Raw genomic sequence first — 8,238 nt, forward strand, 5'->3', positions numbered from 1 at the left:
AATTCTCACCTGTGGGCTTTCAGTCTTGAATCTGCTATATTTGCCAATTTTTCTTGCATATTTTACAAAATGCATAATATTTTTCATTTTCCTTCATCAAGACGAAACTAAGTATTCGAAAGTTACTATTCGCTGGTCTAGGCATTTTATTTTGTACGCAATTTCGTAAGATAACGACAAAATAAAGCTCCTTTATTGTCCACGATGCCATATTAAATTAGGTGTTGTTGACATATTCTACATAGTCTACGTTGTTTACATTGTCTACGCAGAGTTGACACGTAAACGTAAACTATCGTTTTTTACGCGTAGACGCACATCTCTGTTACGATCACCTTCTCTCGTTAACCTTTTTGGCTTGGCTGCTGGGACACACGACTCTGTTGTCTATATATTGACAAACTAACTTGGTTACTGTCCACCTTTTTCTTGTTTACTAGTAACCTTTCTTTTTTTTGCGTGTATACTATAGTTTGGAAGTACTAACAAATGAAATGAATTCAGTTTATTTTACGAAAATTATCCATTTTCCGTTTGTCGGCAGTTTTTGTTTTCCGCTTCTCGAAAAAATTTTCGTTTTTCGCTTTCTCGAAAAATTTCTCGTGTTCCGTTTTTCGAGAAATTTTTCGTTTTTCGAATTTTTTTTTCGTTTTTTCGAAAAATTTTCCTTTTCCATTTTTCATTTTCGAAAAATTCATTTTTCAAAAAAAGTATTTTTCGAAAAAGTGTGCCTTTTGAGTACTCATATCTTTTTAGGAATATATACTTGACACAGCATATTTAAATCTACGCAATATGTGACCTGTACGCATGAAGGTGAAAAATATTCGTGATAAGTAGACAGAAGGTACTAGTTGTATGCTTCTGTTTTCTAACAGGCAACTCCGTGTTCAACTGCCGGAACTGACCTTGATACGTACGATTTGCCTGAACACCTTGTAACAAGAGGCAGCTATAATTACCCATGGGTCTCTTTCAACTATACAGCGAGCTGTGTGCGTTCTGTGTCACTCCCTCTCTGCTCCTGGCTGTGTTCGCGAAAATATTGTTTGCTTTTCATGCTTTGGGGGAATGGGTAAAACACCCTTGCACACCTTGGGAGAGTGGGGAGGAAGTAACATAAAATGATCGAAAGACGACCTATGTTATTGTAGAGTTCATAGTTTCGAGCAGTGGCGTATACTGGTTTGAAGGCGTGTCACTGACCTTGTATATTATTATTATTACTGTTATTATTATTAATAATAATAATAATAATAATAATAATAATAATAATAATAATAATAATAATAAAATAATAATCGTCATCATCATCATCATCACAATATGCATAACAATGAACAAAAAGTGATAGATGTGTTTTGTTTGATCTTTTGTTTTGAGACCATTAATGTTTTCCACCGTAAATGAAATTCCATCATACGTTTGCGCAGTCAACTTCTCGTGGATTGCGTTCGTAAAATGTTCATATTTTCATCCGTAAAATGTTCATATGTTCATGTATCATATTTTCGACCGTTGTTGTGATTCAAGTCGGCTGTCGTCAGTTACACCAAAACTAAGGAACTATGTGTCATATAGGCTCTAATCACCATATTGTTCACAAGGAGCTGTTTAAAAAATATGTTAAGTTATTAAATTAGTTATCAAAAATTATTTAAGAACGAAATGTATGTTGTTTAATAAAATATAGTGTAATAATATTAATATCCTTCTATTATTCATAACTGTTTTTATCCTTTGATTATTTCATTCGAATTTCGCCTTTTCCTTTAAATGACATTTCTTTTCTTATCGCATGATCTGTATTTATTTTTAAACGATAGGTTACTTACTTCTCTAATATGTGCCGCCACCGTATTTCATACTTTCCCCTGTCCATTTCCTTCTTGATAATTTAGTTATTATATTACCTTTCAGTTATTTTTGCTCCTCCCGACTCTCAATCAGTTTTCATTCCTCATACCTGGAAGTGTCATTATACAAATATTAAAACCCTAAGTACTACGCGCGTTTTTGTCACATTAGAACTATGCGGAATCTGTCAGACTCCGAACAATAAATTGTGGACAAACTAACCATGCATGTTAATTTTTGCATACACACTAAATATAACCAAGAAGGTAGAGAAAGTGGCAATCGGGAGAGGCGGAAGTTATGGCGAAAAGGCATTTCCAGCGGAGTCTGACAGACTCCGCGTGGTACTTACGGATTAAAAGAAGGAAAACGAACTTCATTACAATTTGTCGGCACTCAAAAGGAAAAATATGTGTGCTTATTCACGTGTTGTGCATATCGCCCTCCCTCCGAAACAAAATCCTAAATATGCCACTGCTTATACCAGTTCTAACCACTATGCTAAGGCAGAGATCTGTCTTTGATCCGAGATCTAATCACAAATTTTCATTATTAGTTTCTTTCCATGCTTTTTCCTTCAGTGTGTTTCAATTGTAACAGGAGTAAAAGTTAGTAGGGACGTCATTCCCCTACTTCCAAACAATATCTCTGATGTTCCTCCACTTCCTAAAATATTACAATGGGCAAAAATAGGCTCGGGGGACGGCGTGACGTCATGCGTCCTCTACCTTTTCAAATCCTCTTTTACCCCGGAAATTAATTTTATTTTGAGCAGCCGTTGTGTTTCAAAATGCTTTCCAGAACTTTCTCATGGCTAAGCGGTTAACATACACGTCTTTGGCGTGGAAGGCCCGCGTTCTTTTCCTGGCGGAAGTTCATGTGGTTCGGATCCTACATTAAACTGTAGGCCGAAATTTCATATAGCCTTGCTGCTGCTATTTATTTATTTATTTTTGAGGATATAGGCGGTAGTAGAGTCCTTTCGGACGTAGAATAACATTGATTCAGCATTCAATACTACCTAGACGTAGTGTCTTGCAATATTGGACACCACTCAAACTTTAAAGTGCGGGGTAACGCCAGGGGCGGCTTTAAGATTTTAATTTTGAGCAGGCCCGCTCCCTCGCTTATGGATAGGGCGATCATAGGTCCCGTTTTGACCGGGACAGTCCCGTTTTAGGAGCGTGTCCCAATGTTTTATGCAAGTGAAAGAAGTAAATAACAAGCCCAGTACCTTTACTCCTTGTAAAGGTATTAATAATTAATAATAATAAAAAAGCAAGAATTGAACTGAAATTCTCTACTTTAAACATGATGTATAGTTCGCAGTACTGTTCGAAAGGCAGCAGAGGTTTTAGCAGTTGTTTGTTTGCTGAGCGAGCTTCAACGTGTCTTTCATCTTTCATAAATACCGAATTACTTGACAGGGGCGGAAAGGGTATATTAGGGCCTAGGCCGCGGTTACCAAGGAGGGCCCTCAGACTATAACATCAAAATAGCGTATAACGAACATCTGCGATGAGCCATCGCGTGATATAGTTGTAAATTCGTTGTTGCTTGGTAGTTTTTGCAAGCTATGGTTTATCATTGGTCATTGGAAATTTGATGTCACAGCAAGTTTTAATCAAACAGCAAAGCACAGGATTTCCAGAAACATAAACTCTCGAGAGAATATTTTATAATTATTATTGTATTGCCATATAGTAGCTGAAACACTAAACAAATAATAGCCAATAACTTTTTACTGTGGAATAAACAGTACAGCTTACTGAATATTGAAACACTAAACAACTAATAATAGCTTTTGACTGTGGAATGAACACAATAGTTTTACTAAAAAAAAAAGAACACTGCTAAAACACTAAACAAGTAATAATTTGAAAAAGTTAATATTCTTTCCAGTTCAGATAATGAATTACAGAGTTCCTGAATTACTTCGTGGGACACCAAATTTAACATGTTTCTTTCCACATTCATTAGTAAAAATGTGTCCAAAATGTCTTCAGACAAACTAGCTCTGAGATTTGTTTTCATCAACGTTAACTTTGAGAAGCACCTTTCACAAGTCAATTGTGTGCATGGTAGAGATAACACATATTTGTATACAATGTATAAATTATTAAAACAACTAGACTGACATAGAAATTGGTACAAAATTTTCCCTGCACATGACAAACAATTTTTACACAAGGTGTTTGAATAATTATCATCCTTGCCGTGAATTCCGTCCAACGATGTTCCATCTCGCATAGCAGGCTCAGATACATAATAATAATCATCATCTTCTTCTACGGATTCAGGGGTATTATTTTCTTCAGGATCATCAAAAAGCAGGACGTTTTGTGACAGAGTGCCATACACGACAGAGAACTGCTGGAGACTTTGCACATTTCCTACTGTTTTTCGCAAAAAATGTGAAAGCTCCTAAAGGCACACCAATCTTCTTGATTTCCGAAAAGTGTTTGGGGTCCAGCATTTAAAGTTCAGCCAGTAAGTCTTTTGGCTGCAGAAATCTATCACTAACACATGTAGCAGCTGTACTCAGAATTTCGTTTAACTTTTTTATTCTGAATAAATCATATTCACTTACATTAAAGTTCTTTCCCAGTTCATCTGCGGCAAGCCCTCCTGCCATTTTCTTCTTCTTTGAGATTCTTCTGATCGGAAAGTCTTCTTTCATTTCCATATTTACACCAGATTGCGCGAGCTGTTGATTTATATTCTCACAAAATATTTTTGTATTTTCGTAAAACATTAAACAGACATCTTTTGCCTCTATTTTCTCCTGATGCTGCTCTGCAAATTGTCTATAAGTTCTCCAGGCCGTAAGATAGTCAATCCGTGAGACTGCATGTATTTTGAAACAGGCTCCGTTTCTGTAAACAAGTCCTGATACACAGAGCACATCATTACTGTGTTAAATTCTGTCCATTTATTCAGCAAAGACTCAACTTGAAATTTTGACTTAGCATCAAAGCGCCTGTCCTATACATATCACTGAATAACAATAAAAATGTAAGAAATCTTGATGATGATGGACAGTCGTTTTCGCCTTGGCTTCTTGTTTCGTAACGAAACTCGTTAGTATCGATTATCGCATTCAGTACCTTGGTTTTGCTCCACCATCGTGTTACACCAACTTTTTGAAGTTTTTGTAGTCTGTCATGTTTTTCGTGGCTTGCATCAATCATTTTCTTCCAACCATCCATTCTTTTGTAGGATTGAGACAGTAACACAGCACTGGTTTGAACCACACCAAAGAAGTTTGCAGCTTCAGGGATATGCTCAGTCGAATTTGTCATAACCAAATTAAGAGCATGGGCTCTTGGTGTAAATTATTTCAGGATTATCCTTCTCCAGTAATGCTTTAACTCCTTCATAGCATCCACTCAAGTTAGCAGCTACATCAAAAGAGCAGTCTAATATCAGACATCAAAACATTGTTGGCAGAAAGTACTCTTTTGATTTCATTATAAGTTCCTTGTCCTGTTGCGTCACTGTTTACAACAATTGCTAACAGCCTGTCAAATACCTGACCGTTTATAACGTAACGAATTACTTTAGCCAGCTGATTGAGCATTGAAACATCTTGGGTAGAATCAACCATTATGCTGAAAATACCCGCTTTCTTGACGTTTTCCGCTATTTTCTTCTGGAATACTGTCCAATAATACGGATTAGCTTATTTATAAACGTTTTTGATAGAAAAGTCATTAGCGACTCTCTTCCGTGCCCTTTCAGATTTCCACGACCTTGCTGCAATTCCTTACCTCTTTACTGAGCGATATAGCTTCCTTAACATGCTCTTGCAGTACAGCATCATATTCAGCTACTAATAAAATCAATTTTAGAAACTTTCCGGGGTTGATATTTCTGCCATTAATTTTATAGGCAGATTAGTGTTCCATGTTCCCTTATAAGCTAAGTACTGTCTTCCAATGAACAAAATAATATCAAATAATCGTTTAATCACAGCTCGCTTCTTCTTTACTTATTTTGACGCAGATTTCTTGCATTAATATCACAGAGAGATGATTTATCCTTCTTTGCTCCAGCGGCTATGGTTGCCTTCGTAGCCTGAAATCGGAACAAGGAATTTTCATGGCGTTTTACATCTTTGTACATGTTTTTCACATTCACTCTATATCCTGCGACATACTTGGAGTGGCAGTCCGAATTTCCCCAAACGCCATGCAAGTTGAGCAGTACAGTAAGTTGTTTGCAGCACAAAATGGTAATACATTTTCTGAGCATCAAACGGTAGTTTGGTTTTATCGCTCCTTGGCTGAATTGGGTGAAGCTTCAAAAATGCGATCTTCATAACAATATCTCGTTCACGAGGTGGTATGAAGAAGGACAAATGGGTCTCCGTTCCTTGCACTTGTCGATCAGTTACTACCGGAAATATTCAAGGTCCGTCAGCCAGCAACTTTGTAGAACTTTATACAGATTACCTCAACGCAATGTAAACAAATGACGACAATGATCAAAGTACGACTTATGTTTGCCTAAACGTTGAAGTACTCCCTCTTGTGTCAGCCTTCAAGCATTGATCGAACACTCCCAAGATAGAAAAATTTCACTGCCACAACAATGACGTCATTTGTGTACATTGTTTGAGGTAGCCTGTATAAAGTTCTACAAATGCTGTTGATGTACCTTAGATGTTTTTACCGGCACTACGTGACCACAACACCTCTGTGACGAAACGTAAATCAACCTCATATAGTAGACGCACGTATTATACGATCCGTTCGGGACAGTAATGCTCTGCCGTGTCGTGACAAAACGCTGTAACTTTGGCGAAGAAGTTTTGCGAAAATGAGCCTTAAAGTTTTCATCCGAAAATGTGATCTGTATTGTGTAGAACCAGTGTAACTAGGCAATAATGGTCAACCAATCAATTTTCACCAAATGTAATCACACAACATGCATTTACGTAACATTACATGTAACCACGTGTTTCCAAAGTCAAGATACACTATTTCTACACGATACAGATCACATTTTCGGATGAAAACTTTAAGGCTCATTTTCGCAAAACTTCTTCGCCAAAGTTACAGCGTTTTGTCACGACACGGCAGTGCTCCTGGAAGTACGTGTTTTTCGCGCGCTACTCTAGACAGCTATTTTACGTGCTATCCTAACCAGCTGTTTTACTATTACTACTAGTACTACTACTACTACTACTACTACTACTACTACTACTACCACTTCTTCTTCTTCTTCTTCTTCTTCTTCTTCTACTACTTCTACTTCTACTTCTTACCTGCACAAAAGTAAGTAAATCACTTTTTGAATATTGTTTTCATTTTATTTTAATTAAAAAAAGGGTTACGAAAATCTAAAAAATATGAAGAACTTACCTTGGGCCGGGTTTGAACCCACGTCAAAAGCGATATTCGTTACTCGCGCATAGCGCTAGCATGCTCGGCCACGAGGGCCGATAGCAGTAAACGTTTGATTTCTGCTATTTTGAATGCAACGTGGCAAGAAATAGATAACACCAACCAATCAGAACTGTGTATTTCGTTCCTACTTCCCGGAGCATTACTCTTCCGAGCTAGTCCTCATATTATAATTTGGCCTCTAAAGAAGAGGCATTGTTCACTGCAGAGCTACGTCTATTCTGAGCAGGCCCTACTCTAAAACGTTGAGCATTGTCTTCTGATTAGCAATCACGTTATTTTGGGTCTACTGTAGTAATTACCTAAACCGTTATTTTCAATTTCGTACTTTATTGGCATTATCGCCTACTGGACATGATTGTGATAGAACACTTTTATTCCAGAGCTGGATAGAATTATGGTATTTATGCTAACAAAAAGAATTCCATGTTAATACTGTAGCATAAGCTTTAGTGGATAATTCCGAAAACGAAGCATTTTTTTCTGTTCTAAATTAACTTGATATTTGAACGAGGCAAAAGTAAATACATTTTTTAAAAAAATGCGCTGTTTTCCCATTTTTGAGTTATCAGATATAGACTTACAAGATGTGTTAACATCCATAAAGGAGAAATCAGCCTACGGTTAAATATGGGCCTTACTACAAACCAGGCCCCAGTCTTCAACGATGAAAGGAATCCCAACTACCCAATATAATGAAAGACTGCACAACATATTGAAAAAATGGCCCAAGCCCAACGTCGCCAACTTTCCAAAATTTATGTGGGTGCATATCAATGGCGGGCCGTGTTATAGCCTATGTTTTCATGGGACTGTCAATATTTTTGATCGATTTCCTTTTAGTTAAAATATTTTATGAACATTGACATAAAGGGCTGTACTGTGATAAAGTAAAATATACCGGTACTATAATTACAAGTTGGGGCTGCCCTAGCTCAGTTGGTAACATGGCTGACTTAAACGCAAGAGAAAC

The sequence above is a fragment of the Thermobia domestica genome, chromosome 3, assembly GCF_964235325.1.
Source record: "Thermobia domestica chromosome 3, izTheDome1.hap1.1, whole genome shotgun sequence".
Lineage (NCBI taxonomy): Eukaryota > Metazoa > Arthropoda > Insecta > Zygentoma > Lepismatidae > Thermobia > Thermobia domestica.